This window comes from Mustelus asterias, chromosome 3 (assembly GCF_964213995.1).
Source record: "Mustelus asterias chromosome 3, sMusAst1.hap1.1, whole genome shotgun sequence".
In the NCBI taxonomy this organism is placed as follows: domain Eukaryota; kingdom Metazoa; phylum Chordata; class Chondrichthyes; order Carcharhiniformes; family Triakidae; genus Mustelus; species Mustelus asterias.
This window is the reverse complement of record NC_135803.1, coordinates 122,421,680-122,429,838: the sequence shown is the minus strand read 5'-3', so window position 1 is coordinate 122,429,838 and position 8,159 is coordinate 122,421,680.

Here is an 8,159-nt window from a genome sequence, read left to right as displayed (position 1 = left end):
ATCTGCCTTAATTCTTACAGTATGTACAATTTTTAGAAAGGAATTTCTCAATTTATTACTCAAGGTTCACCATTAAGTTTAAATGCAAACAACTATAATATGCTGTGCTGGGGAATTATTAGGTTGAGTTGGAATAGTCTAGTGTATTCACAGTAAATGCAATTAGATGATCATATTAGCCTCAGTGCTAAATCCTTTATATTCATATGCCATAAGTTAATTGGGTAGTCTTAGTTCAAAATTGGCCCAATTCAGCACTAATTGGCAATCTTGCTCAGATGCTATAGATTGACTAGTGCATTAATACAAATACCTGTTGTGTCCAATAGGTCAATTTTATGCGTCTGGCGTGTGGGTGAAGAGAGGCTTTCCACTTTTGTGCGTTAGTTGGCTTTTCATTTTCAACCAACGTTGTTGGCTCGCAACAAAGTGAAAAAGAGAGTCAAATGTGTAATTTTGTCCCTGTCAGTAAACAGCCTCCTCTTGAGGAGGTTTGGCTTCCAGACATGCAATGTGGCAGCGGCCCACTAGAAAATGGATGCTGTCTGGCATTCATGAATCAGACGCTCAGATATGGGTAACTTAATCAGGAAAGTTGAAGGCTAAGGAAGAATCCTTTCAAAAATATGTGGAGTCCTTAGGCAGAATGATGTCTAAATCTGTCAGGAGCAATTCTTCCATCGCGCTAGGCTAAATTTTTAGCACAGCAGGCCGGGACATTTCAGCGGGACTGGATTAGCACGATCCGTGCTGGACGTCCGGTCCCGAGCGTGTCTCCCAACACCAGATTTCCAGGGTCATCAGCTCCATGCTGGAAGTAGGTGTGGAGCTGTATTACGCATTCAAAGGAGTATTTAAATCTAATTTAAATATCATTAGCGGGCCCAAGACTGAAGTGTCCAAGCCGCTAGCCTCTTCCACCCCACTAGGAGTATTTCATTCCAGCGGGGTTTATAGTAGCTCCGCAATTTCAGGGAACTAGCGGCCCGACTCCACTGGAGTGAACAGGGGGCAATCGGGCCCGGAAGGTCGGAGGCCTGGGGGGTGCCCCCTGGGCATTGGCACCTTGGCAGTGCTAGCCTGGGCACCCTGGCACTACCCAAGGGGCAATGTGCCAATGCCCGGGGACATCTTGGCACTGCCCATCAGGCATGGGGCAGTGCCAAGGGGGCGAGGCCTGAGGGGCAGGGCCTGATGAAGGGGTGACCAGTGGGAGTGGGAGGTCCCGCTGCCACTCTGCAGTCAGGATTGCGATCAGAGGGAGGGCGGCCAGCTGGCCATTGGGGTTCTGGGGGGGAGGGGGGAGAGAGGGGGTGGGGAGTGGCGGGGGTTGTGACTGTTGAATGGGAGATCGGGCTGTGGGGGGCAGTGATCGAGGCAGGTGGAGGGCAAAGGGGTCGGGGCATGCTTGGGGGGGCCAGCGATCAGGCCATGAGAGGGCAGAGGGCCAGCGATGTGGGGGCTGCAGGGCTGGCCAGTGATGTGGGGGCTGCAGGGCTGGCCAGCGATTAGGAGGCCAGCAGATAGGGGCCACTGGCATGCGCCGATCTCAGTGCTGATAGATTGGCAAGTGCGCAGTGGCCCGCTCAGCGTTATGCTGTCAGCCTCTCCAGCAGGAAAAGGCCCCACCCACTGATTTTTATCGTGATTCATGCTAATGCACTCTGCAGTGCACAGAGTGTGGGAGATTTTCTCTGAACTCCCACTGCAGAAAACAGCGCGATTTACTCCAGTTTTCATGAAAATTCGACACTTAGAATTTTTTTTGGAGAATCCCGGCCCATCATCTTTCGAGCAACTCCTGTAACCAAGCCAGTCTCAACCATTGTGTTTTGCATTCTGTTGGAGGCAACTGGGAAGGTCGGGAGGGGGATCCTGACATTTGGGCAGCTCAGGGTCTCTATAAATCTTCCCCAGGCCCTGGAGAGGTCACTCTAGTTTTGTTGCAGAGCATTAATCGGCAATCTTGATTGGATAGAGAATAGGCGCTATGGGCTGTCGCCAACAGTGGGAGGGACCATCCTGAGCCACTGGTCAGTCACTGCCCACCTCAAGTTGGGCATCCCCCAACAAGTAAGGTGCTGACCCGTTACAGTGCATCTGCTTCAATGAGATGTTGAGTTTCTGCTCCACAAGTAGACAGAATCCATCGCATCTGGCAAACAAATGAAACAAACAAAAAGAAAGTCAATACCAACTTTTCGATTGGCAAGTTGGAATGTCAGGTCCATGTGTACAGGACTGACGGATGATATTCAGCTGGTCGAAAACACGTGCAAGACAGCCGTGATTGATGTGGAATTTGATAGGTTGAATATCAACTTAACATCCCAACAAGAGACCTGTCTCACAGAGCAGATCACTTAAAGAAAGAAATACACCATCTGGCAGGGGAAGAATTCAGAGGAAACTCAAGAGCAAGGTGTGGGCTTCTCTGTAAGGAACTAGCTACTTCCAATGATAGAAGCTTCCGCAAATGATTCAGATTGTGTTCTGAACTCAAACAGGGCCAGTTAACCTCATTAGTATCCATGCTTCAACACTACAAAGGTGATAGACCAGTCCCATGAGGAACTTCCGACACTACTATCAGCAGGGTCACTAAGTCAGAACATCTCTATCTATTGAGGGACATCGACGCAAGAGTGAACGCAGACCATGAGGCGTGGCCCACCTGCCTTAGACATCATTGCCTGGGAAAGATAAATGAGACTACTTGAGCTTTGCTAGTACCACAAGCTATATGTAACTAACACCTTCTTTCAGAGCAAACTACGCCACAAGTTTGCCTGGAGACATCCAAGATCAGGGCACCAGCTGGTTCTGATCATTGCTAGATGTGGCTCTCTGAGCAGCATTCTCATCACACACAGATACCGCAGCACTTACTGTGACACAGATCACTCCTGGCGTGCACTAGGGTAAGAATGCAATCCTTGAACCCTTTAAATTCAAAACAGAATTTGCTGGATTCATGTCAGCATCAGCCATATTGCCTACCCAGATAAAAACTAACAGCGCAGCAACTCGACTGCACAGGCGCTCTCTTACATTCCCGCACAGAGTGCAGAAGCAAAATGGAACATAAATTTGAGACACTATCTATAATACTGTACCGTCAACATACGGAAAGGAAGAGTGGAAAAATGTTGACTGGTTCAAGGCTAACATCATTGTGATGGAACTTGTCATGTAAGAGAAACCTAAAGAAAACTCTGAATGCTCAAAGAGTCGCTCACAGTAAGGTCCAATAGACTGCTGCAAGGAGATGTACCAAGGACTGAGTTACAATTCTGATTGAATGTCCAGATGTACTTTGACACGGGGAATTTTAGGAGCATGTAGGAAGGGATCAAATAGGCAACAGGTCCATCAGCAAAGAAAAATAGCTCCATTGAAAACCAAGGCAGGGAGGTCATCACCGACTGCAATGAACAATGGGAGAGATGGGTGGTACATTATCTTGAGTTGTACTCTGGGGAGAACACTTTGATTTTGATTTGATTTATTATTGTTACATGTATTAGCATACAGTGAAAAGTATTGTTTCTTGCGCGCTGTACAGACAAAACATACTGTTCATCGAGAAGGAAACGAGAGAGTGCAGAATATAGCTAGTCATAGCTAGGGTGTAGACAAAGATCAACTTAATGCAAGGTAGGTCCATTCAAAAGTCTGATGGTAGCAGGGAAGAAGCTGTTCTTGAGTCAATTTGGTACGTGACCTCAGGCTTTTGTATATTTTTCCCGACGGAAGGTGGCAGAGAGAATGTCTGGGGTGCGTGGGGTCCTTAATCATGCTGGCTGCTTTGCCGAGGCAGCGGGAAGTGTAGACAGAGTCAATGGATGGAAGGCTGGTTTGCATGATGGATTGGGCTACATTCACGACCTTGTCTAGTTTTTTGCAGTCTTGGGCAGAGCAGGAGCCATGCCAAGCTATGATACAACCAGACAGAATGCTTTCTATGGGGCATCTATGGTGTCACCAGGGAAGCTCTCAAAACAATAGAATCCCTGTCTGTCAAAGCAAAGCTGGATATCAAATCCACAGAGGAAGAGTTTAGAAAAGCCACTGACTCACTTACCACGGGCAAAGCTGTAGGTGCTGATGCTATACTACCTGAACTCATCCAGCATGGGAAAACAGCACTCCTGCAGCATCTGCACAAACTTCTCTGTCTCTGCTGGAGGGGACATGCAGGGACCCAGGATATGCGGAATAGAAAGAATTTACCCTGTACAAGAACAAGGTCATCCACAACGGTTGCAACAACTCTCAAGGTATCTCCCTCCAGAGCATTGTGGGAAAAGTATATACCTGCATTGTTCTTGTCAGATTGCAGTTCCTGGCTGAACGCATCTACCCTCAATCCCAGTGTTGATTCAGAACTGCAAGATCTACAATTGACATGGTCTTCTCATTCTGGCAGCTGCAAGTGAAATGCAGTGAACAAAGGAGACCAATATATTGACTTCTCAATTTCAGCAGGCATTTGCCCATTTGAGCACAGATGGTCTATTTCAGTTGCTGTAGAAAATTGGCTACCCACCAAAGTTGCTCAATGTGATCTCACTTTTTCATGACAATATGATGCAGCAACATCAAAACCTTTTAAGGTTCACCATGATTTCTAGAGGTCGACTGGATGGGCATCAGAACAGATGAACAGAAAGAAAAATCTGAGCTGGCTGAGGAGAGGGCCCAGAGGAAAACTAAGGCCAGCGAACCGTGTATTGACTCAGTCCATTGTCTTCCTCTGTGGCAAATGTGGCAGAGACATGTCAGAGTATGGCTCCTGAGCCACAGCAAGCAATGCTTAACACACAGTTGATCACCACAGTGCAAACCATTGTCTTATGAAACAGGTTTGCCACATTAATCCAAGGATTTAATCAGAATAGAATGATCTTCGGTCTGCTTCTGTGTTGGAAGTGGGAGCCCAAGATAAAAAATCTTTTATTCCCCAGCATCAACATACCTAATTATGATGAGCACAACATTTCAGTTAAATTCTTTATGGCTTGCCATAATCAGTTCACTTCAGGAATAAGGCATGTATATTTTGTATACGTCTACTGAAATAGGTAATTAGCCATAGCCCACAATGGACCATAGGCATCTCCCTCCATTAGAGAGAGAGAGAGACAGATTATTGGTAATATATAACTTGAGGGCACCATTCCGCAAGCATGGGTCAAGGTGAGAAGGGATTCTTGCATGACACCAGTCCAGGGATTGAACCCTTGCTGTTGGCATCACCCTGCGTCACACTCTGGCCAATTTGTCAGATGAGCTAACCAACCTCTTACGGTCTATGGAAATAATTTATAATATTTTCCGCATCTATATTTAAACTGTGTGCTACTCTTTGTTCTGGAGTACGTCAAAAAGTTATTGCGTTTCAGAAGTCCTGGTACTAACTTAAACACATAATAGAAACCCCATTATAAATCTCATATAGCAGCTAATAACCCTGTCACAGTAAGTTTCATGTTCACTATGCATGCATCCAATATGTACCATTTCTCATATTTTGCAAATTTCATGGGACAGATATAAAGTGCGTTGCATATTAATGACTGGATGTGGATTTTCTTGAATGGGTTTGTATTTACTGGAGGCAGCAACGAGCACAGATTGGTAAAGTCGCAATATAACATGAAAAAGAAACATCTTCTGCATTGAAGGTTTGTGTTCTGAAGAAGCTGTTACTGTTATTTAAATTTCTACTATCTTAACAATAATCTTCAAACTTTGTTGCTGTACCCCTTTCTCATTCCCTGTTTGTAATACAAGAACAACTTTTGCATCTTCTTAACAGAAAAAAAAAGATACAGTGATGGTTATTTTAAGCAATGGGTGGGAACTCATTAAGAGGGTAATCAAACAATTTTTTGGACAATCCTACAGGATGTTCTAATTATTCACAAATAAAATTACATTTACAGCCATTGTTCATTTATTTAGTAGCAAATACCATGGATTTTCAAATCCAGGCCCCCTAGATATTCATAAGTTTGTCAGAATTTTGTCTGTCGATCAATTTTTTTTGTACCCAACATGTTATTTTTGTTGCTGTTTATTTTTATTTTTGGAAGAATTGCAGCAATTCTGTGTCACTTTAGATAGTGGAGTCCGATTTGGAAGTTGAAACAAAGGGGAGAAATCACTGGGATTTCTTCAAATTTACAAGGAATCCCACATAAAGATATTTCCAAACCGCTGCTACTTAGCACTTTTATTATATACATATATGCAATCTGACATGAATTTCCTAATACTGAAAGACTTGATTCGTCAAGAAATAATTACGAGAACATTAGTTGGGGGTAGGTGTCGGGAGCAGAGAATATAACTGGCATCAGTTGCCCATTAAACATTCCACCTAATTTTCCTTTCCGTTGGCATTAATGTTGCTAACACGGTGTACAGAAACACAGAGCTTAGCAAAGTTTGCTCTTTTTCTTTAAAAGCTTTTATTATTGAACAATATAACAGTACAAAACATTAATGTGAGGCACAAAGTTCAGCTCATTACACAGCCCAATGAGAAAGAGAGGTAACATTGGACAAAACAAAAACTGTTCTCAGATGTAATTTCTAATCAATATTCTAATAAACTGATCAACTGTTCAACTTTTGGTTCTCTTCTTAAGAAAACACATTAAATTAAATAGAGAATCATTTTCAAAAAGGAAAATTTATTGCCTCTCACACCTGGAAATATTTCCAATTTTCCTTCGACGTTCAATTTGAATAATTTTATTCATATTTACACTTAACTGAAGAAGGTTGCAACTTCTCGTCAATTGCAGAGGTGCAGAACTCCCCCATTGTTGAGGATGGGGATGTTTGTGGAGCCTCCTGCCCCTATTCTTTGTTTAATTGTCCACCACCAATCATGATTTGATGTGACAGGACTGCAAAGCTTTGATTGTGGGATGGTTTAGCTCTGTCTATTGCATGCAGCTCCTGCTGCTAGTAGTGCTATATTTTAGTTGCACCAGGTTTGACACCACATTTTTAGGCATGTCTAGCATTGCTCCAGGCATGCCCTCCTCCACTCTTCACTGAACCAAGGCTGATCCCTTGGCTTGAAGGTATTGGTATAAGTGAGGGATATGCTGAGCCATGAGGTTATAGACTGTGATTGACTTCAATCCTGCTGCTGCTGATGTCTGGCAGTACTTCTGGATGCATAGTCCGAGCTGCTAGATCTGTTCTGAATCTATTACATTTAGCATAGTAGTAGCGTCATAGAATACAATGGAGGAATCTCAATGTGAAGGCAGGACTTAGTCTTCATAAGGGCGATGCAGTGGTCACTACTACCTATAATATCATGGACAAATGCATCTATGACAGGTTGATTGGTCAGGACAAGGTCTTGTAGATTTTACCCTCTTATCGCTTCCCTTACCATCTGCTGCAGGCCCAGTCTGGCAGATACGTTGTTCAGGACTCAGCCAATATTGATGGTGCTGCCGAGTCACTCTTGGTTCAGTCTCCCACCCAGAGTACATTCTGTGCCCTCGCCACTTCCAGTGCTTCTTCCGGTGTTCAACATGGAGGGGTACTCATTGAAGGAGGGTGGTAGATAATAAGTTGGAGGTTCCCATGTCCATTTTTGAACTGATGCCATGAAACCTCATGAGTTCTGGAGTTAATGATTAAAGGGCAACACCCTCCTGATTGTATACCACTGTGCCGCAACCTCTACTAGGTCTGTCTTGCTAGTGGGACAGGACATATCCAGGGATGGTGATGTTGGTGTTTGGAACATCGGCTGTAAAATATGATTCCTTGAGTATGACTGTCAGATTGTTGCTGGACTAGTCTGTTGGATAGTCCTCCCAATTTTGGCACAAGCCTCCATATGTTAGTAGAGAGGACTTTGCAGGGACGACAGATGGGGTGTGCCATTGTTGTTTCCAGTGCCTAAGTCGATGCCACATGGTTCATCTGGTTTTATTCCTTTTTGACTTTTCCATAGCATTTTGGTGCAACTGAGAGGCTTGCTCTGACATTTCAGAGAACAGTTAAAAGTCAATTACATTGCTATGGGTCTGGAGTCATGTGTAGACCAGACCAGGTAAGGATGGCAGATTTCCTTCCCTAAAGGACATTACTGAACCATCTGGGTTTTCACAACAATCAAT